Raw genomic sequence first — 24,267 nt, forward strand, 5'->3', positions numbered from 1 at the left:
AGCAAAGCTTTCCGCACACCCTGGCCGGGCCCACCCGCTTAAGGCAACAAAGTCTCAATTATAACCCCAACACAAATGGCTGCCGGCTTCGGAGGGAGCCCCAGGCTTGGCTCCGCTCCAGGCTACAAAATTTCAATTGTAGAAGGAAAATAAATTCCAGATACCAGGGCCTCCGCTTGGGTTACCAGGGGGCGTGGCCGGCCTGCAAACCACCACAGGCCCCTCGCTCAGGCCACCCCACACCCCAAGGGAACCCCCACCTGATCCGGGATGCCCTTCAGGGCAAACTAGCTGGCCCCCACCCCTGTACCAGGCCTCTATCCTATCTAATAAAAGAGTAATATGCAGATTGATCATCACTGCAACAACATAGCTGCCCCCACGTGGTCAAAGATCCTGCCCCCATGTGGACACAAGATGGCCACCACAAGATGGCCAGCAGGAGAGGGCAGTTGGGAGGCACCCGGCCTGCAAGGGAGGGCAGTTGAGAGGGACCAAGCCTGCAAGGGAGGGCAGTTGGAGGTGATCAACCCTGCAGGAGAGGGCAGTTAGGGGTGACCAGGCCGGCAGAGGAGGGAAGTTGGCAAACAGGCTGGCAGCAGAGTGGTTAGGGGGTGATCAGGCTGGCAGGCAGAAAGGGTTAGGGACAATCAGGAAGGCAGGCAGGCAAGCAGTTGGGAGCCAGCAGTCCTGGATTGTGAGAGGGATGTCCGACTGCCTGTTTAGGGATCCGACTGCCCACCGGGATTGGGCCTAAATGGGCAGTCGGACATCCCTCGAGGGGTCCCATATTGGAGAGGGTACAGGCTGGGCTGAGGGACAACCCCCCTCCGTGCACGAATTTCGTGCACTGGGCCTCTAGTATCATAATAAAATTACCTGTTCTCTCCCATAATAAATTGTTAACCCCTACACAGTCCCAAGTTAGGGCAATTAAATTCAAGGTTAATTAATTCACTGGTTTATTTCATAAAAAATTCGGGTTCTTTTCACCTTTTTCTGACAAAACATAGTTATAGGATTGGGAATTAGGGTTCTCACCGTGAGAGGAAAAAAACAACAACCCACAACTATATAATGGAAGAGGTAAGGAAGAACTCTGTGGTATTCAATCTAAATCGGCAGGTCAGTATAAACTGGTAATTAAAAATTTTTATCCCAGAGTATTTCAATGATACACAAAAATATGTAGAAGAGCAGAGTATAATGAATTCCTATGTTTCTAGGACACTGTTTCAGCAGTTACAACAAACTCATGGACAATTTTGTTTCATCTACAAAGCCATGCCGTATTATTTTATGAACATCTCAGATAACAAATTACATCACCCATAAATATTTCAAAAGATATCTTGAAAAGACCACGTTTTAATATAACCAAATATTATCATATCTGAAAAAAACCAATAGTATTTTCTTAATATCAAATATATAGTGTATATTTAAATTTCCGATTTATGTCCAAAATATTTTTTAACTGTTTAACAATCCAGTAAGGTTTTCAAACTACAATTGATTGGTATATCTTTTAAGTCTTTTTAAATCTATATATGCCTCCTATTTTTTTCTTGCAATTTATATCTTTTGAAGAAATCAGGTACTGTATATAGTTCATCCTATATGAACTCATAATTTAAAAACAAAACTCCCCAAACCCTTTTTAATTTACTAGTTCTGTCTAGAAAAAAAATGACAGGGCCTAGAAATAATTCTATTCCAGTAGTAAAAAAAACAGCACAGAAAATGGTTTCTAAATACCATTCCCTACTAACAGAACAAAAGGATCCTTAGAATAATATTAATTCCAGGTCTGGGCAGAGAAAGTACAATTTGAATCATCCTGTGTCAGAAAAACAGGAAGTGATCAAGGACTGATTGGGACATATAAACAGGAGGGATTTAGTGGGTCTTTTATTAGGCCAAATTTAAGACAAATTGAACATCAAAAGGAATGGTGGCATTAGTTAATACATAATAAAAAAACAAACAAATATGAGTTCACAGAGATACTAAAAAGAAGAGGAAAAACTGGGAAATCAGAAAATCACCATTCTACAGATGATATGTTATAGATTGTACACCTGAAACCTACAACTTTATTAACAAATGTCACCCCAACAAATTAAAAAAAGAAGAAAATTACCATTCTGCATCTGCCAAAGTAGAATACCTCAGGCAAAGACCATTATTGAATGCTTATTAATAACAAAAAGGTAAAAAGTTCTTTTTAAGAGATCTGGCAGACACTACATGACCAAGTGATCAAACTAAGAATCATCAATAATGAGAAATTTACATGATTTGATGCACCAGGAAGTACACATTATGTACACTTATATAATATGTCTTGCCAAAAATATTTAACCTGGATTTTATTGTTTAACCTGGATTTAAAACAGTTAGTAAAATCTAGAAAGTGTTCTTTATATGTAAGATAACAAGCCTTGACTCTTCAAAATTAGCCAAATACTGACTGGATCCCGGATTGAAAAAATATTTTAAGGATAGTTTTTGAGTCAGTTGAAGAAGTTTAAATACGAACTGTTTAAAAAAGAACATTTCTGGCCCTAGCCGGTTTGGTTCAGTGGATAGAGTGTCAGCCTGCAGACTGAAGGGTCCCAGGTTCGATTCCAGTCAAGGGCACATGCTCAGGTTGGGGGCTGGATCCCCAGTAGGGGGCGTGCAGGAGGCAGCCAATCAATGATTCTCTCATTATTGATGTTTTTATCTCTCCCTTTCCCTTCTTCTCCGAAATCAATAAAATTATTTAAAATAATAAAGAACATTTCTGAATTAATGCTAAATTTCTTGGGTATTATAATGATACTAGAGGCCCGGTGCACGAAATTCATGCATGGTGTGTGTGTGTGTGTCCCTCAGCCCAGCCTGCACCCTCTCCAATCTGGGACCCCTCAAGGGATGTCCGACTGCCCATTTGGGATTGGGCCTAAACGGGCAGTCGGACATCCCTCTCACAATCCAGGACTGCTGGCTCCCAACCGCTCACCTGCCTGCCTGGCTGATTGCCCCTATCCGCTTCTGCCTGCCAGCTTGATCACCCCCTAACCACTCCCCTGCCAGCCTGACTGACGCCTAACTGCTCCCCTGCTGGCCCGATTGCCCCTAACTGCCCTGCCCTGTTGGCCTGGTAACCCCAAACTGACCTCCCTTGCCAGCCTGGTTGCCCCCAACTGCCCTCCCCTGCAGGCCTGGTTCCCCCCAACTGCCCTCCTCTGCCGGTTCGGTCACCCCTAACTTCCCACCCCTGCACGCCTGATCGCTGCCAACTGCCCTCCCTTGCAGGCCTGATCCCTCCCAACTGTCCTCCCCTGCTGGCCTGGGTTCCCCACAACTGCCCTCCCCTGCAGGCCTGGTCCCCCCCAACTGTCCTCCCCTGCAGGCCGGTCACCCCCAACTGCCCTCCTCTGTCAGCCTGGTCACCCCTAACTGCCCTCCCCTGCAGGCCTGATCGCCCCCAACTGCCCTCCCCTGCTGGCCTGATCGCCCCTAACTGCCCTCCCCTGCTGGCCATCTTGTGTCCACATGGGGGTGGCCATCTTTGACCACATGGGGGTGGCCATCTTGTGTTGGGGTGATGGTCAATTTGCATATTACTCTTTTATCACCATATTTTCCGGCGTATAAGACGACTGGGTGTATAAGATTTTCCTGAGTTAAAAAGTCATCTTGCCGAAACCGGTTTGGCTCAGTGGATAGAGCATCGGCCTGCGGACTCAAGGGTCCCAGGTTCGATTCCGGTCAAGGGCATGTACCTTGGTTGCGGGCACATCCCCAGTGGGGGGTGTGCAGGAGGCAGCTGATCGATGTCTCTCTCTCATCGATGTTTCTAACTCTCAATCCCTCTCTCTTCCTCTCTGTAAAAAATCAATAAAATGTATTTTTTTTAAAAAAGTCATCTTATACGCCAGAAAATACGGTAGTCCAATATATCTAATCCATTATATCTAATCCCATCAATATAGTCCAATATACCGTATTTTCCGGTGTATAAAATTACTTTTTAACCCAGGAAAATCTTATACACCCAGTCGTCTTATACGCTGGAAAGTACGGTATATAGGATTGTGGTTGTACAAGAGAATATTCTTGTTCAAAGAGATAAAGGCTGAGTGGGTTATTTAGGGGTAAAGAACCATCTGCTGTTTCCATCTTACTTTCCAAAAAATCTGGGGGCATGAGTGCAGATGTGTATATAAGAGAAGAGATAAGGAAAATGTGGCAAATGTTTATAATTGGTGAATATAAAAAATAGTCCTATTTATTTTTCAACTTCTTTACAGGCTTAAAAATTTTCAAAATGAGTCAGAAAATAGAGGAACACAAGAAGGGAATACAGTAGCTCCATATATTCTCATACACTGTAGCAAAACAAGAGACTCTCTTCCTTGGGTTTCTTTTTAAAGGGCTGCAATGCCTTTCACAGAACCCCCCTGGCTCCTGCCTCCAGCAGACACAGCTCTTCATATTTCATTGTATAGATCTAATATTATCTGCCTGACCTCATTTCATATTTAGCTTAGTCCTAAAACCACGAATCCACCTATAATGAAAAAAATGCCAGACATGCCTTTTCTCACCTAGCCAGCACAAAAAAAACAAGATCTAAGGTGGCATGTTTTTCCCAAACTATCACTCTGCCTAATAATCTCCCCTATTCTAACCAGGACATATACACTGAGTGGCCAGATTATTATGACCACCTGACGTTTGTAGGCAAATTAGCCGTACACTGCATCATATGGGATATGGAAGCCGAAGGCCTGTTCGAACACCTTTGCTGTCTGCAGTTACCAAGATAAAACGTCTCCAATTCGCACAGGAACACAAGGATTGGGCAGTCAAGCATTGGAAAAAAGTCATGTGGTCTGATGAATCACATTTCCAGTTGCATCATGCAGATGGCAGAGTGAGAATTTCGTGGAAACTGCATGAAAACATGCACCCCACATGCATGAGTACAACCCTTCAAGCTGGTGGGGGCAGTGTTATGGTTTTGGGGCATGTTTTCCTGGCATGATTTGGGCCCTTTAAATTGTGTGGAACAACGTCTGAATAGCACAACATACCTAAGTATCCTTGCTGATCAAGTTCATCCTGTCATCCTATCGTATCCCAATGGAGATGGCTTCTTCCAACAAGACAATGTGCCATGCCATGGTGCTTGTATTGTGCAGGAGTGGTTTCAAGAACAAGAGGGAGACTTTACCTTGCTTAGGTGGCTCCCACAATCACCAGATCTCAATCCAATTGAGCGTTTGTGGGATGAAGTTAAAAGAGCCATCAGGCAGCTGGTTCCACAACCATCAAATCTCACAGAACTGGACAGTGCTATTCATCAAGCATGGTGTCAGATTCCTTGCATCACCTTTCAACATCTCGTGGAGTCAATGCCAAGAAGAATCGCTGCAGTATTGAAGGCAAAAGGTGGCCCAACGAAGAACTGATGGGGTGGTCATAATAATCTGGCCACTCAGTTTAGAGCATTCATAATTGGGGGAGGAACATTCATGCCAAAGGGAGATGGAAGCCTTTCCCATCCCCAAACAAGACATAATTACACCCAAGTTGAAGATTTTTAATTGTTACTATTCTGTGACAAGTTTTGAACAAGGGGATCTGAGTAAAATTTCCATGTCACTTTCTTAAAAAGAGCCTACTTGCCCTCCTCTGTCTCTCTCCCATAGGCTGGACACAGATGAGCCACATCTGACCATGCAGACAACAGCAATATTCTACGGAAAGGTTAACAACATGAGAGAAGAAACCTGGGACAAAAGCAGCTTATCCACTTCAGATTCCTCTCTACCACTGGGGGGTTACATGAGAGAAATAAGCTTTTAATTTTGGGAACCACTGTATATTTGGGACTTTTACAGTAGCTTGGCCTGTATCAATAGCTTGTGTGTTGCTGGGTACTTCTATGGGTCTTATTTTATTGATTCACAAAACTGGAAAGAATGATTTGTGTTATTAAACTTCTTCTTTAGCTTACTCTGTTTCCTTTTTCTAAAAAAATATGTACATTTAGTAAAATAAAAATTGGAACTTTCAAATATTTTTAAATGAGATATGTGAAAACACGGTGTACGATTTATCGACCCATTCAACAAATAATTACAAATAGCTGACTAAGTGTCAGATACTATTAAGTATCTGAAACTATTCAAGATGCTAAAAATAAAGTAGTAGAACAGAATGAATAGTTTATTCCTTCATGAGAGAAACTTAAACTTTGAGAGGGAGCCTAAAAGAAGCAAGCAAGTAATGAACAAGATTATTTTAAGTAATAATAAGGGTATTGAAAAAGAACAAAAAAGCAGATACATTAATTAAATGTAGTACACTTTGGGATTGGAAGGGGAATCATTTAATTTACACAGGGTAGCCAAGACCATGCAAAACCCTGGGTAAAATATATTCCAAGTTAAAAAGAGTAAGTTCAAAGTCCTCAGTAAGAACAAGTCAGTGTATGTTCCTGGACCACCAAGAAAGCCCCTGTAGCTTGAGCTACTACTGAGCAAGGGAGAGAATGAATGAAAATATCTAAGAGGTAGAAGAGGCGGCATGGTATGAAGCACCCTAATGCTATGTTATTAACATCAGGAGATGAGTGCTCCTATTACTACTCCCTTAATTCTATGTCTTGGCTTCAGGAATAAATGATATTCCCAATAGATTATGATCTTAGCTACCCTGCAATCAGTAACTGACTGTAAGCTTACATTTTACTTATAAATGTCTTTACTATTGGACAAACATTTTAATTAATTAAAAGTGGTTTTAAGAGTAGAGAAAACTGAAACTCCTTCATTTCTAATAAAGTTAATACTTTTTTTTTTTAAAACCTCACTGCTTTTGGCTGACTCCTTAATGCCTAAAATTCATATTTGAAAAAGCAAGTTAGTGGCTTTATTTAAATTTTTCTCATTTTTTGCTGTAATTGAGGAAAAGAATTACACAATTCAACAAGGTTTCGTGTATTAAAAATTATAGCACAGAAAGACAAATACTACATGATCTCACTTATATGTGGAATCTAATGAACAAAATAAATTGACAAACAAAATAGGTCCAGATGCAGGGAATAGACTGACAGATCTCAGAAGGGTGGGGGGACAGGAAAAGATTAACCAAAGAACATATAGGCATATATGCGTAGCCCAGGGGTCCTCAAACTTTTTAAACAGGGGGCCAGTTCACTGTCCCGCAGACCGTTGGAGGGCCGGACTATAGTTTAAAAAAAACTACGAACAAATTCCTATGCACACTGCACATACCTTATTTTGAAGTAAAAAAACAAAACGGCAAAAACACCCGCATGTGGCCCGTGGGCCATAGTTTGAGGACACCTGGTGTAGCCCATGGATACAGACAATAGTGTGGAGAAGGCATGGAGCAGGGGCTGGGTAGAGGGGGGGAAGAGAGGAGGGGTGAGTGGGGATATCAGTTAAAATAATAAAATTTAAAACTATAGCATACATTATAATTTAGATCTAAGAAAACCTGTGAATTTTCCTTTTCCATGGCAGAGAAAGTGATTACCAAGTGTTTTGAGACATAAAGGAAACAAAACTATAATCATTTTGTTGATACACTTGTTAAACATGGAGCTTTAAAACATTCATTTATCTCTCCCCTCCAGATCCCACTAAAAATGACAGTAAGTGAATAAAACTTTTTAAGACAATAAGAACAAAGGGAACATGCAGGGAAGCTGCAGAAGGAACTCAAGGACAAATGTGCTGGAAAATGTAAGGAGGTAACTTAGCAGAATAAAGGAACTTGAAACTTAAGACCATTTGGAAGAACTTGCCAAGTAGAGGCAAGCAGATTCACCCTGCAGACCCTGCAAAATGTCAGGAAAAGGACCACCATGAGGCATGGGATTCAAAAAAGGGATACTGGTTGAAACATCTACCAAAGATGTAAAGAAGCTCCACTCTGAGGAAGAAGACTACTTTACTTTCTGAAGAAATTGAACCAGAGAAGATATCAGTGAAGTACCTAACTGAGAGCAATATTAAGTGAAAAGATACATACTGAACAGTGAGTTGTTCACCTATCTTCCTGACTCCCAGAACGTGGGCAGGGCACACAGGCTTGAGGATGACATCTCCCACACACACCTCCTTCTGAGACAGGACACTGGAAGTTCCTTCTCACATTGAGACAATGCAAGTCCCTGGCTCATAACCTTCCAGTAAAGCCCAACAGATAATTAGCTCAGCCAGGTACTGCTTTTCAGCACTTCATCCCTAGACAACCAGGGATGGCCAGATACTGCAGCCTACTAATACAAGAAAAGAAGAATTCAAAGGAAATGGAATACCAAAATTTTTAATAAAATTAATCTTCTCAAAGATACTCCATTTACAAAACAAGGGTTGCTAAAAAAACAAACAAACAAACAAACAAAAAACAACAAAACTCCAACGGGGGGTGGGAGAAGCTTTTAAAAATATAGTAATTGAAAGCAAAAAATCAGTGACATAGTTAGAAACAAAATGAGAAACTGTCCCAGAAAGCAGGACAAAATATAAGGTGTATCATTTTAGAGATAAAAAAAATAGTGACCAAAATGGCACCAGGCTTCTCCAATGCCACACTGGACATGTCTTACAAATTCTGAGGAAAAATGATTTCCAATAAGTAGCCAAACTTGTTACAGTAAACCCTCGATTTTGCCGGCCTTGATTTAATGGACTTCCAATTTAGCAAACAAATTTTCTAGTCCATATGTCACATGTGAAAATTCCTGTTAATTTTAAAGTGCTTTTAGCTAAGATTTGCTTATAATTAAATTAACATGCTTTTTTTGTTAAGTCAGTTATTTTTGACAATTTTAGCAATAGACCATATGTTTGAAAAAACTGTAGTAATTTTGTCCACATAAATAAATATTACCTATCTACAACTATAGCCTAAATCCAAGTCACCACTAAAACAGCGAATGATAAGCATGTGATCACACCTCTCGCAGTAATTGGTTCTGTGACTTTCTGTAGCAGTTTTAATGCACTAAGCTAGGCCCCAGCTGTGTACATTTGTTTACTGGAGGTGACTGGTGAATTCAAGCATGTACTAGACCAATTCAGTATAAATTTAAAATTACTGTAACACATATAGAAAACTTTTCTGTGAAATTAAACTTTTCATACATACTTAATTAAACCTACCTTTATTATTATACTAGTGGCCCGATGATGAAATTTGTGCACGAAGGGTGAGGGAGGGTGTTCCCTCAGCCCAGCCTGCACCCTCTCCAATTGGACATCCCTCTCACAATCTGGGACCGCTGGCTCCTAACCGCTCACCTGCCTGCCTGCCTGATTGCCCCTAACCCCTCTGCCTGCCTGACTGAGCGCCCCTAACTGCCTCTGCCTGCCTGCCTGATCACCCCTAACTGCCCTCCCCTGCCGGCTTGATCTCGCCCCCAACTGCCCTCCTCTGCTGGCCAATTTGGTTCTGATTGGTCAGTTTCTATGCCAGAGTCAAAAGCTCCGCCTCCTAGGCAGCCATTGGCTCCTCACAGTTGACCCAGATTTGGTTCTCTCTCTCTCTCTCCTTTTTTTTTTTGAGAGGGTGGGCTGTTTATTAAGTGGTTATTACAGGGGTCAGACCACATAAGTGGTGTCAGCCCCGGGAATGTGACCTATCAATGTTGATCACAAAGTCCCCAAGGCTGGTCCTGGTGAACCCCAAGGTCAGAAATGAAACTGAAAGGCCTTGGTCACATGCTGCTTCCAGGCGTCTAGGCTGGGCAGCAGGGAGGAGATGTCCATGACGTGCCAGGTCTCCCCATTGGACAACACCGAGATCTGGTAGGACAGCAGCTGCACACACCTGCCTCTGCCAGGAGCCCAATGATGGTAGGCAGCATGGCAGGGTTGGAGGGCTGAGCCCAGAACAGGAGCAGGGGCAGACCCCTACGGAGAGGCACTTCTGGTCTGAAGGCAGCTCTGTTGAGTGCCTGCAGCACAGGTGAGGTGCCCTGAACAAAGCCCACCGCCTGGTAGGGGGCACCTGCCAGGGCCACACTCAGGAGGCCTTCCCCGCATCCTTGCTCTCTTGGCACAGTGGGGTTATGGGAGGTGGTTACATTGAGGCCGGCCTCCTTCACCAGCAGCTTGGCGTTCGCCAAGTTCACATCGCATGATTAGAAGCGTCTTTGAGGAGGCCGACAATGACTGCGGGGCTCAGGCAGTTCCCAGCATTCTTCAGGAATAAGCCCTGCGTTACCATCTGGATGGTCCCTTTGGGGACCCTGCCCAGGCTCACATCAGAGTCCCCAGATCTTCTGCCAGACCCATCCAAGGTTTGGTGTGCGGAGAGAAGGTGCTGGTAAGGGCCTGGGCATTCACGACCCCCGCGAGGATTCTTCCCTTCACCATGTCCACGAACTGGACAGCGATCTCCTCCCCACAGCGGCTCTGGGCCTCCTTGGTGCTGGTGCCCAGGTGGGGGCAGCTGATGACATTCTTGTGGTCCACCAAGGCGTGGTCCCAAGGCGGCTCCTCCGTGAACAGGTCCAGCACTGCGCCCGCGCACTGCCCCAACTGCAAGGCCCAGAGCAGGGTGCCCTCGTCCATGATCCCTTTGCGGGCGCAGTTCACCACGTGCACGCCCTTCTTGCACTGGGCGAAGGTGCTGTCGTTCAGCAGGCCGGTCATGGAGGGCAGGAGAGGAGTGTGCACAGTGATGAAGTCACACAGGAGCCAGATCTCCTCCAGGGGCAGCTGCAGAATGCCGAAGGAGGCCGAGAACTCTGGTGAGATGATGGGGTCGTACCCTACAGTCTTCATCCCGAAGGACTACATCCAGATGGCCACCTCTCACCGATCCTCCCCAGGCCAAGAATTCCCAGGGTCTTTCCATTCAACTCAGTTCCCATGAACTTCTTCGGTCCCATTTGCCATCCTTCATCAAAGCCGTCACCTGAGGAATCTGCCTGGCCAGACACATGATCATTCCACAGGTGAGCTCCACAGCACTAAGACTGTTTCCATTGAGAGTGTTCATGACCAGGATGCCCTTCCTCGTGGCGGCCTCCAGATCCACGTTGTCCACGCTGGTGCCGGCCCTGCCCACCACCTGGAGCTTCTCTGCTGTGTTGATGACATCCGTGGTCACCTTGGTGGCGAGCGGACAATAAGGCCTTCGCAGTCCTGCAGCTCGGCTATCAGCTCCTCTTTGCTCAGGTTCTGCTTCTCCACCAACTGCAGCCCTCCATCTTGCAGGATCTTCTGGCAGCAAGGGTCCAGGCTATCACTGATGAGCACTTTCTGTAGATTTGCAAAGGCCATTGCTGGAGCTGCCTCGGGATCAACTGCTCTCCCTGGACAGAAACACCTCTAAGCCCCTAGATTTGGTTTTGACTGGTCAGTTTCTATGCCAGTCAGCATCAAAAGCTCCACCTCCTAGGCAGCCATTGGTTCCTCACACTTCACCCAGATTTGGTTCTGATTGGTCAGTTTCTATGCCAGTCAGTGTCTCTGGGCCTATCAACGGGGCCTGATCAACGCCCCGGTGGAGTCCTCGAGAGAAATGGAGGTGCGGCTGCTGGCCAGACCGGGAGATAAAGAGAGAGGCAAGTGCTGGTCAAAAGCTGCCACAGAGGCAACGGATCAGTCCCTGCTTCTCTCTTCAGGCCTCTCTCTGGCCCTGACTCGCAGCCCCCTCAGCAGTCAGTGCTGGGGCACTGCGCCTCCAGTGGAAGCAGTCAGGCTGGGGTGCCACGGCAACCCAGCACTTACTTCCAGTCTGGTTGATTTTCGGTCCTAACGGTGTTACACCCTGGCTCTTTATTTTAATTTAATTTAATTTTTTAAAATATATTTTATTGATTTTTTACAGAGAGAGGAAGAGAGAGGGATAGAGAGTTAGAAACATCGATGAGAGAGAAACATCCATCAGCTGCCTCCTGCACACCCCCCACTGGGGATGTGCCCGCAACCAAGGCACATGCCCTTGACCAGAATCGAACCTGGGACCCTTGAGTCCGCAGACCCTTGGCTCTATCCACTGAGCCAAACCGGCTTCGGCCACCCTGGCTCTTTATTATAGAAGATAACTAACTTTCAGCTTTAATGGACACCTCCTCACCTGAATTGGTCAGTTTTATCGAGGTTTTGCTGTAGTGTGAAAATAGAATAAAGATATCTTTTCCAAACAGGCATGGTCTCAAAAGCTGTACCACCCTTGCATTTCTTTCTCATGAAATACTGGATGCTGTGTACCAGTAAATGAGGGAGTAAACCAAAAAAGAAAAATACATGATGGGATTGACACAGGCCAGTAAGCCAGGACATGTGAAATAGGGAAACTGAGACCAGATAGTTAAACACAGTTTGCAGCCATCTAGTAACGTCTATCTTCACTAAACCAGGGACATTTAGAAAGAGTAAATGGTTTGCACTTCTCCCCAACCAGAGAGTAAATAGCTTAAATCACCTTACTCAGGGAGACAGACAGCAGAAATCCAAGTAGTGCCATTTGCCAACCACTCCCAAGGACAGATAAAGTTAACAGAATAAACCTCATTTTTATACATCAGCATAAAGCTGATGAATATTCTATTGAAATCTTCCCTTAAGACCCCCCCCCTTAAACACCCAGCCTTTAAAAAAATTTTTTTTATTTTTAAGACTGTGATTGTGTGTGTGTGTGTGTGTGTGTGTGTGTAATTGACTTCAGAGAGGAAGGGAGAGGGAAAGAGAGCTAGAAACATAAAAGATGATAAAGAATCATTGATCGGCTGCTTCCTGCACACCCCCCACTGCCAACACAGGCATGTGTCTAGACTGGGAATCAAACTGTAACCTCCTAGTTCAGAGGTCAACACTCAACCACAGAGCCACACTGGCTGGGTACACCCAACCTTTAAAACCCCTTTAAATGAAGGTCCAGCACACGCCCATGCCTCCTAACCCTCTCTCGCCCACTGGCATGCATTTCCTTTACTCTAAGGGACCCCACGAGGCTTGCAACCAGGACAGCAATGGGCAGTGGTAGTTAGTTCATCCTATGCAACTCCCCTGAACCTGTCCTCAAGGCCCCCTTTTCTTTGATTTCTTAGTGAGCGAAAGCAGACCAGCTTAGGCTCATTTCCCCAGCCTTTCTTGTTTCACTGTCCCCAACTTTAACTAACACCCTCTAAAATTCATCTGGATTCATGTTGTGAAATTTTTCCTTCAGTAAGCCAGGAACCCAAACACTACTGGTCGGCCCTAGGCAGACCTGCTCAGGGGCCAGGTCCCCCTTCTGGTAACAGGATTCCAGACAAGGAGATCCAACAAAGCAGAGGCAAAAAGAATTCCCATGATGGTGACATGAAAATGCTAATAACAAAGGAAAATCCAAGGACGACAGCTACACAATAAAATTAGAAAACATACAGGCCAGGCTGAAGGAATATGGAAGGGACAGAACTCAAGGGAAAAGTAAAACTAATAGAATATCTGATGTGCTTCAATATACTGAGAGATTTGAGGATGATTTAGTGATAGATTCACAGAAAATGAAGGAAATCATTCCAGACTGAAATATCACGATGGAGAACTTGGGTATGGGTGAAGGGAGACGAGGAACTAATAGATTATCTGATTCTTTTGATCATGAAGAAAATTACATTGAAAAGTGCCAAAATGTACGGGAGAGTGAACAAAAAAACAAAAAGTTAAAAAACAAGATAAAATTATTAACTCTAGAGGAAACAATTTATAGCAGTGAACATGATTTATATGGACATAATAAATGCCTACTCTTATACAATCAAATCTCAGTTCTCGAACATTTCCAAACTTTAATAGGGTTCTCGACCAAGTTATTCACGAAAAGTCTGTTTTAATGTTGGTTCTCCACCTGACAACCCTTTCATGCTGAAACATCACAAAAAAAGCAGAGTGGACCAGTAAAGTCAGTTTACAGCTAAACCCTGACTTGCTAGCATCTCAGGAAATTGTGTTGTGAATATTTTTGTGTGTGTTTTCTGCTTTTGTTGCTAGAGAAATGGATAATTAGGACAATTTTAAAACATAAAGAGACCATCAAGAGTGCTAATGTTGCTAAGGGTGTGAAAGAAACAATGATCACAGGCAACTGAAGAGGTAGAAAAACTGCTGAATTGGACAAATGAAAAGCAGTTAGCTGATGACAGCATTTCGGAGGCCACCATAAGTGAAAAAGCATGCCGACTTCCTAAAAGACACCCTGGACCTGAAGCTAAATTAAGGCTAGTAGGGGGTGGTTTGATAAATTTAAGAAAAGAAGTGTTTGTTTATAGATTAAACAATGCATTAGACATGTACTGTATATAAAAAAGGCTAAAAACAGGGAATCATTGCGGGGCGGGGAGGAGTATGGAACGAATTAATTCAATTTACATTATTTCTTAATGGGAAAAACTGATTGGGTTTTCGAACAAATTGTTTCTCAAACAGCCTTCCAGAACAAATTCAGCTGGAGAACCAAGGTTCCACTGCCTTAGTCTCCTATGGCTACTGTAACAAATTACCACAAGTTTGGTGGTTTAACACAACACAAATTCTCTTCCAGTTCTGGAAGCCAGAAGTCCAAAGTCAGGTTTACAGGATTAAAGGTGTCAGCTAAGCAAGCTACTTCTAGAAACTCTAGGGAAAAATCTCCTCCCTTGATTTCCTTTCTTTTTCTTTTCTTTTTTTTTTTTTTTTTAAGCTTCTGGCCTCCTGCATTCCTTAGCTTGTGCAACCCTGTCCTTTCATCATTCCAGCCTCTTACTTCTGGTGTCACATCTACTACTTCCCATTTAGATCTTTTTATCTCCCATTTTTTTCTTTATAAGGACCCTTGTGATTACACTTAGGCCTAAGAAGATAATCCTAAATAAATCCATCTCAAAAGCCTTTAATTATACCTCCAGTCCCTTTGCCATACTAGGTAATATTCACTAGTTCTCAGGATTGGATGTGGTTATCTTTTGAGAGAGGAAGCATTATTCAGACTGCTACAACTCTGAACATTAGTTCAAATAATATTAATGGTATAAAAAGATTGAGAAAACGGGAGGAGCTGTAGGAGGGGCAGGCTAGAGCTCAATTGTTAGCTACCATTTATATTTGAGGATGTAAACTGATAAAGAAACAGCTATATGAGCATAATGTTTGTAAGTAGGAAAATAAATACCAGAAGAGCAAAAAAGACCCAAGTTGAGGATATGTAAGAGGACATAAAACTTAATTTTCCTCACAAGCATTTTGAAACTATTAACTTGTGCGTGAGCTATGCAGATAAAATCAAAATCAACCTAAAACAAAACTAAGATTAGGTAGCTGGGGAAGGAGAAAAATTCTGACTGGAGAATGAAAAGGTACTTCAAGGCTAATGAAGCAAACAAAATCACAAACATAAAAATTAAAAGGTTACTCATTTATACTTATTAAAAAACCTGTGTTAGATGTTATGAAACAACCAATTATGAAGTTAAGATTTCATTCCCTAAATTCATCTTTTTTACAGCACTGAGGGACAATCTGCATTAAAAAGGCAAATTACTGGAGAAACCAAGATGGCGGCATAAGGTAAACACCTAATTGTTGCCTACCACAACAATTTTAAAACTACAACTGGAAAACAGAGCGGACTTCATCCAGAACCACCGGAAAGCTGGCTGAATGGATTTTCTACAACTAGAATAAAAGAGCTTCAGGAGCTGTGGAGGTGCGGAGGTGAGCGCCGAGAGGGCAGGCAGCTGAATACTCGAATGCCTTACTCGCAGCGCGCGGAGAGAGCGGGCACCAAATGCGCGGCTAGCTTTCTCGTTCGGGAGGAAAACAAAACCTCCCTATTGCACTGAGACCGGCCTGCCTGGCAACAGGCGAAACTGAACGGGGAGAAGCTGGACTCACGGCCATCGGGTCGGAAAGTGAGAGTGACTTTTTGCAGAGGTGCGCCCAGCAATCATTGTTTACTGCGCTGGAGCGCGGGACGCAGGGACTTGGAAACCTGGAAAGGCAGAGGAGGCTGACGGCAGCCATCGCTGTCTGCCACGCCCTAGCCGAGTGACGCCCTGAGACCCCGCCCCACCCTGAGACCGGGCCCCGCACATTCTACAAACCCGCCCAGGCTCCACACAGCGGCTTTTGCATATAAATGGCCTGTTCTGTGGAAGCTTAACCAAATAAACTGCAGTTCCAGTCAGACTGCTCCAAAACCGCCCAAGCAAAAAGGAGAAAACTGTAGTTCTTGCTGTTGCTCCTGCTGGGTGGCCTCAGACAGCAGCTGACCTTCACCCCATTGGAGATTCAGAAACTAGCGTATCTAGTGGTCAGTGTGAGACGACACCAGATTTCAACCACTCTCATAAGGGACACATTCAAGAGGCAAACTCAGTGAGCACCAAAGCCCTACTGGAACAAGTCCTGCCCCATAAACGTGTCTTCAGCGCAGCAATTCCTCCTTTATAGACACAGCTGATCCTCACAGCCAATTGGCCTGGAGGTCAATTCCTCCCAGTGACACCAACAACAATCAAGACTTAACTACAACAAGGCTGTACACACAGTCCACAAAGGGGTGCACCAAGAGTGTCCACCTCAGGTAACTGGGAGGCTGACCTGTTGAACCAATAGGAAACCTAGTATACAAAGGTACCCTACCAACTCAGGGAAGCGGCGAAAATGAGGAGGCAAGGAAACAGATCACAAACGAAAGAAATGGAGGAGAACAAACGAATGGACATAGAGTTCAAAACCACGGTTATAAGGTTTTACAAGAATTTCATGGAAAAGGCCGATAAATTTAATGAGACCCTCGAGGATATGAAAAAGGACCAACTAGAAATTAAACATACACTGATTGAAATAAAAAATACAGAGACCCAACAGCAGATTAGAGGAACATAAGAATCAAGTCAAAGATTTGGAATACAAAGAGGCAAAGGACACTCCTCCAGAAAAGCAAGAAGAGAAGAGAATCCAGAAAGTTGAAGATAGTGTAAGGAGCCTCTGGGACAACTTCAAGCATACCAACATCAGAATTATGGGGGTACCAGAAGAAGAGAGAGAGCAAGACGATGAAAACCTATTTGAAGAAATAATGACAGAAAACTTCCCCCACCTGGTGAAAGAAATAGACTTACAAGTCCAGGAAGCTCACAGAACCCCAAACAAAAGTAATCCAAAGAGGACCACACCAAGACACATCATAATTAAAATGCCAAGGGCAAAAGACAAAGAGAGAATCTTACAAGCAGCAAGAGAAAAACAGTTAGTTACCTACAAGGGAGCACCCATACAATTATCAGCTGATTTCTCAACAGAAACTATACAGGCCAGACGGGAGTGGCAAGAAATATTCAAAGTGATGAATAGCAAGAACCTATAACTAAGACTACTCTACCCAGCAAAGTTATCATTCAGAATTGAAGGGCAGATAAAGAGCTTCACAGATAAGAAAAAGCTAAAGGAGTTCATCACCACCAAACCAGTATTATATGAAATGCTGAAAGGTATTCTTTAAAAAGAGGAAAAAGAAGAAAAAAGTAAAGATAAAAATTATGAACAACAAATACATATCTATCAACAAGTGAATCTAAAAGTAAGCGAATTAAAAATCTGAGGAACAGAATAAACTGGTGAACATAATAGAATCAGAGGCATAGAATGGGAATGGATTGATAACTCTCAGGGGGAAAGGGGTGTCTGTGTGGGGGATATGGGAAGAGACTGGACAAAAATCATACACCTATGGATAAGGACAGTGGGGGGGGAGATAAGTGCAGGGGGTGGGGGGTGGGAACCGGGTGGAGGGGAGATATGGGGGCGGGGGGAAGGAGAAACAATTGTAATAATCTGAACAATAAAGATTTATTAAATTTAAAAAAAAAAAACACAAGGCAAATTACTGCCCTAACTGGTTTGGCTCAGTGGATAGAGCGTCGGCCTTTGGACTGAAAGGTCCCAGGTTTGATTCTGGTCAAGGGCATGTACCTTGGTTGCAGGCACATCCCCAGTAGGAGGTGTGCAGGAGGCAGCTGATGGATGTTTCTCTCTCATTGATGTTTCTAACTCTCCCTCTCCCTTCCTCTCTGTAAAAAAAATCAATAAAAAATATTTTTTAAAAAAGGCAAATTACTAGCAAAAGAAAACCTTTTAGTAAGGTCTGAACTAAACTTGAAATGCAAACACAAATTTAATTTAACAATTAGAGATAGCTAACATATAATGCTATGATGGAAGCTACTCCTTTAACAGCTAGGACAAAGCTCCCTGGGAGATTTTTATTCATTTATTAAAATGTTAACTGATGTGAGAATAGCACAATGGATACTGAGTAAAAAAATTAAGATACTACCCTACCTGTTGCCCCTTTCTCTAAAAAAAGACTAAAAGATATCTGTCTGTCCTTCCAAGTGCAGACTGCAGACCACCAGAGAAGCAGCAGCAACATGGACATCATGCAAATGGTTAAAAATGCAAAAATCACAGGCTCTACCCCAGACCTACATGCCTGCAAGAAGAATCATAATCTGCATTTTAACAAGATTCCTAGGAAATTCAAAAGCTCCAGAAGTACTGGTATCCGCCTAATACAATTCTTCTGACAAAACAAAATGCAGTCTGGCCAGTATGGCTCAGTGGTTGAACATAGACCCATGACCCAGGAGGTCACAGTTTGATTCCTAGTCAAGGCACATTCTCTGGTTGTGGACTTGATCCCCAGTAGGGAGCATGCAGGAGGCAGCTGATCAATGATTCTCTCTCATCACTGATGTTTCATTATCTCTCTCTCTCTCTCCCTTCCTCTCTCTGAAATCAATAAAAACAACCTATATAATAGAGGTAATATGCAAATTGACCACCATGCCCTCACAAAGATGGCTGCCTACGACCAGGCCGGCAGGGGGGGTTAGTGAGGGCCGACCAAACGACTGAACAAGTAGGCTGCATGGGGTGACCAGGCTGGTGGGGGGGCTGTGAGGGGCAACCAGGCTGGCAGGGGAGGGGGGGCAGTTGCGGGCAACCAGGCCAGCAGGGTTTGGGGGGAGTGCAGTTGGGGGTGACCAGACCAGCGGGGGGTGGGGGGGCAGTTGGGGGTGATTAGGCTGGCGGGGGGGGGGGGGGCAGTGAAGGGCGACTAGGCCGGCCGGAAGGGCAATTGGGGGCGACCAGGCCAGCGGAGTGGGGCAGTTAGGGGTAACCAGGCTGGCAGGGGGGCAGTAAGGGGTGACCAGATCAGTGGGGGCAGTTAGGAGCGACCAGGCCAGCAGGAAGGGGGCAGTTAGGGGCAACCAGGCAGGTGGGGGGGCAGTAAGGGGTGACCAGGCCGGCGGGGGCAGTTAGGAGTGACCAGGCCGGCAGCAGGGGGGCAGTTAGGGGTGACCAGGCAGGCAGGCAGGTGAGCGATTAGGAGCCAGTGGTCCAGGACTGTGAGAGGGATGTCCAAGGAATTCGTGCACCGGCCTCTAGTATTAAAAAACAACAAAAACAATATTGCACACTTCTGAATAAGAAATCAAGAGAAAAAAGGGTCCTCATTACTACAGTAAAATTTGCTTTCTCTTTGGACTCTTGTAGAATTTTTATGGCAGTGGTCGGCAAACCGCAGCTTGCGAGCCACATGCGGCTCTTTGGCCCCTTGAGTGTTCTAACGCCACTTCTTCAAAATAGACTCGCCCAGGCCGAAAACCGACTTCTGCGCATGGGCCACGAAGTTTCAATCGCACTGTACGTGCGCGCCCGCACGTGGTATTTTGTGGAAGAGCCACACTCAAGGGGCCAAAGAGCCGCATGTGGCTCGCGAGCCGCCGTTTGCCGACCACTATTTTATGGGCTCTACATATATTCTTCATCCTACTCAAGATCTGGTAAAGAATTCAGATAATCAGCTAAGCTGTGGAGGAAAAGTATAAGAAGAAAATACTTATAATGTACTTACAATGTTGCCTTAGGCAACAAAGGGGAGGGAGGGCAGGGCTTTTTAGAGCCTTAGCAGTTATGGGTCAATATCTTTATGGGATTTTCCTGAGATCAGACCTTCAAATGCTCCCAAACTCCACTCCTACCTTCTAAGGGAAAATGAAACTAATAGCAAAGGATGCTTTGAGCACTAATGCATGTTCAAAGTCCCCTTTCATTTCCCAATTATATTATTCTGGACTAGAGGCCCGATGCCCGAAGATTCGTGCAAGAATGGGCCTTCCTTCCCCTGGCTGCCGGCACTGCCTTCACTCTGGCTGGAGCCACCTTTCCGCCTTCCCACGTTACCCAGAGGCCCGGAGCGGCTGGGGTGGTGTGGAACGCCCCGCCCCTGGCCACTCGGCACCTGCGTATGCAAATTAACCCTCCATCTTTGTTGGGTTAATTTGCATATTCACTGATTGGCTGGTGGGCATCACGAAGGTATGGTCAATTAGCATGTTACTTTTATTAGTGTAGATGGTAGATGTAGAGCAAGCATGTCAAACTCGCGACCCACAATGAGTATTTTTGCAGCCCAGCCTATATAACAGTATGTAAGAAACGTTTTAATTAAAAATTTTAACTTAATTTTTACAATATCATGTTATACATATTAATAACGAACTACAACGTTCGCTAATGACTGATTACTATAATCGTGTTGCATTCATTTCCTTTATGCTCCTTACGCACAGGTGCACCATTTCTTTCCACTAATACTAGCAGCAAATATTTTAGCAGTCGATTACCACATCATTAGTTTTGGACTGACCTGTTTGGTGTACGCAACAGGAAATATTTTGCTTTCGGAGAACAAATAGGTTTATTTGCGTTAAGGTTATTAATTTGTGCAGTTATTCAGTGTCTGGTACATTAATGGAATCATATAACATGTAGTATTTTGTGACTGCCTTCTTCACTTTGCAGAATGTTTTCAAAGTTCATCCGTGTTGCAGTGTGTATCAGTCATTGCTTCATTCCTTTCTATGACTGAATATTATTCCATTATATGAATACACAATCTTTTTTGTTGTTGTTCTTGTTGTTAATCCTCTCTCCCGGATATATTTTCCATTGATTTTTGGAGAGTGGAAGGGGGGAGTAGAGAAAGAGAAACATCAATGTGAAAGAGACACACATAGACTGGTTGCCTCCCACACGAACCCCAACTAGGGCCAGGGATCGAATCTGCAACCCAGGAGCATGCCCTTAACAACTGAGCCACACCAGCAGGTCTTCTTAATAATTCTTTATTGTGATGTAATATTAGAGGATGAATCTTCTCTAAGATATTGAACTTAATGGCTTTAGTGTATTCCCTTGGTAATTTTTTTTTTAATTACAAACTACTGTCACTTTAACCATAGGCAAAAATATTAGAGGAATATATTGGATTTTGAACCAATTGCCCCTTTTTAATTTCATTTATAAGGGATCTAAATTCTTCTTCAGTAGTCTGTATTAAGAGAGAAACCAAAGTAGGTAATAGGGATTGGTAGGCAATTTTTAAACATTTTCTAAAGATCTGGAATTTGCCATTGTAGAGGTTCAGGTCTGCTTCATTTGAAAGGAGAAATAGAAACTTTTTAGTGTTACCCTTTTCCCCAGCTTCCCGTAGGTAATAGTTTTTATGAGCCTGGAGTAGATATGTTTCTAAGATTGCGTAAGAGGAATTTTTAATATTTTCTATTGGCTGATAGACAGGGAAGGCTCTGTTGCAACACACACAGGCTGTTGTAGGCAATAAATAGTTATTGTCAAATTCTTTATTTAGGGATGGGATGCAACATGCAAAATGGTTATTATAGAAACTGGTAGTAGAGATGGGATTGCCCCTAGGTTTTATTTTCCTTTGACATTAAAAAAAGATTAAAAAAAAAACACAAACAACTAAGAGGATTCCTAAGAAACAATACCTTCTTAATGGACTGAAAATTATTTCTTATTAACTTTTTATAGGGAGAGGGAGAGAGAGAGAAACAATGATGCAGGAGTGGAAAAATCAATAGGCTTCCTCCTGCATGCCCAGCAGGGATGGAGCCAAAATCCGGTCCTAGCAGCAGAACTAATTCTTCCAGGGAAATACTTTTTAGCTCCCTAATATTTTAATGCATTTTTATTGTAAAATACACTTGACATAAAGTTTACCATCTTAGCCATTTTAAGTTATAGTTCAGTAGTGTTAGCTATATTCATACTGTTGTAAAACAGATCTTTAGAACTTTCTCATCTTGTAAAACTGGAACTGGACCCATTAAAAGCCTCTCCATTCTGTCCTCCCCTGAGTCCTTGGTTTCCACCACTGTTTTTTGTTTCTATGAATTTGACTAATTTAGATACCTCATGCAAGTGGAATCTTACAGCATTTGTTTTTTTTGTGATTGGATTTCATGTTCTCAAGATTTATCCATGTTGTAGCATGTGACAGGACTTCCTTGACTCCTCCAAATTTCAGTAGGCATAAAACCATAGGCAAAATATTACATTAAAGCTGAGGTTCTTAAACAGGGTCATTGGTTGGTCCACGATTCCCCTTGAACTGGACAAAGACCATGCAGAGACTCCAGTTGACATCTGACTGAACATTCAAGGAAGTCAACCAATAGAAACTACAATTAAGGGAGTACTAGTATATCATGGTGTACAGAAGCATTCAGTAATGATTCGCTAAGGATTCCACATATGCCACTGGCAAGGATCTAGATGGCATTTTAATCAACTACTGCTAATACTAAGTAAAAGTAGTTCATATTAACAAAAGATCAGCTTGCTTTCTTTTTTAAAAAAATATATATATTTTATTGATTTTTTACAGAGAGGAAGGGAGAGAGAGTTAGAAACATCGATGAGAGAGAAACATCGATGAGCTACCTCCTGCACACTCCCTACTAGGGATGTGCCCGCAACCAAGGTACATGCCCTTGACCGGAATCGAACCTGGGACCCTTGAGTCTGCAGGCCGACGCTCTATCCACTGAGCCAAACCGGTTAGGGCAAGATTAGCTTTCTTTTAAAATAAACCCAATGTTTGAACATGGAAAGAAAATTGGTACATCAAGTTTTAGAAGTCCTAAATACTTTAACAAATTTTTTAAGGACAGAAATAGCTACAAGAATACTGAAAATACCAAGCAACAAATAGTTGATACTGCATTCTAAGAATGGGAAATTCAGCAACTATTTTAAAATAGAATTATGTTGTACATTAAAGTAGAATTTAAAGAAAAATACTGTTTCTTCTCCTTTTCTCCTTTTAGTAGTTAAAAGAGTTGGGAAATAGAAAGTTAGTATGTATATTTTATGCCTTTCTTTCAGGAATAAAACAACACATCAAATTTCAACATGTTGGGCTCAAAACACAATGCCAAGGGCACCAATTATTTTCTAATGACCAGGCGGCCAACCCAGAATTGCACTAGACTAGGCCCTGAGGAGTTCAGCAATCCTACATTAACTACTAATGATAGCTGGACCTGAGCAGAGTGGAAAATGCCCTGGAAAACTTTTAGAGCTAAAGTATTTTGGCAAATATGTACTGGTATTTAATCTAAGGGACAGTTAAATTTAAAAACACATATTTTAAAGTCCTGAAAGTAACCTTTCTTCACCAAGATCACCAGATGAAAGAGTTTAAGGATGTTCAGATTTGGTATCTAAAGAACAGCAAGCTGAAACAATCTCAAGTCAGAGGAAAGCTTTCCTGTACAAAAGTAGCACACTATTCTGATCACTTATCATGAGGTTCATGAAGTCTTTTAAACTTTAAAATATTTATTCATCTAAAAAATAGTAATGCTAAGCCTTATACAGTAACAAATTTATGAAAAATAACTATTTCCTCCCAAAATAAATTAGTAAGAAAAATGGCATTTTACATTGCTGCAAGTCTCTCTAATGCCTGATTTAACAGAAGATGCCCAGATTATCTTAATTGCTTCTGCATTCAACATACTACTCTTGTTATGTTGGTTAAATATATGAAGAAAATCCAGCCTCACGTAGGTATATAGTTGGAAAGGCAGAAGTATTTTAATAGGCTTTGCAGGCAGTTATGAATATCACTCTTTGATATTACACCAAAACTCAACATGTGGTAGTTTCTTAAACGTTTGTGGTACCTGAAACCCTATTAGCTGCTCGTTACATTAAAACCCAATGTTCCAACTTGCACTTTTACTTATGCATGATGTTTTTTATGTTTTTCAAAATATATATTTTTATTGATTCCAGAGAGGAAGGGAGGAGAGATAGAAACACCAATGATGAGAATTGTTGATCAGTTGCCTCCTGCACACCCCACACGGGGGATGGA

General features: G+C 43.0%; 1 protein-coding gene and 1 pseudogene across 3 annotated transcripts in view; both read right to left on the reverse strand.

The window, feature by feature from the left end:
• PPP2R2A (protein phosphatase 2 regulatory subunit Balpha) overlaps positions 1-24,267 on the reverse strand; it is a 105,742-nt gene that overhangs the window by 71,535 nt on the left and 9,940 nt on the right. The window lies entirely within an intron of this gene.
• LOC307099208 (D-3-phosphoglycerate dehydrogenase-like) lies at positions 3,344-21,893 on the reverse strand (annotated as a pseudogene). The gene has a single exon. The product of its transcript is annotated as a D-3-phosphoglycerate dehydrogenase-like (transcript).

This window comes from Cnephaeus nilssonii, assembly GCF_951640355.1.
Source record: "Cnephaeus nilssonii genome assembly, chromosome: 5".
Lineage (NCBI taxonomy): Eukaryota > Metazoa > Chordata > Mammalia > Chiroptera > Vespertilionidae > Cnephaeus > Cnephaeus nilssonii.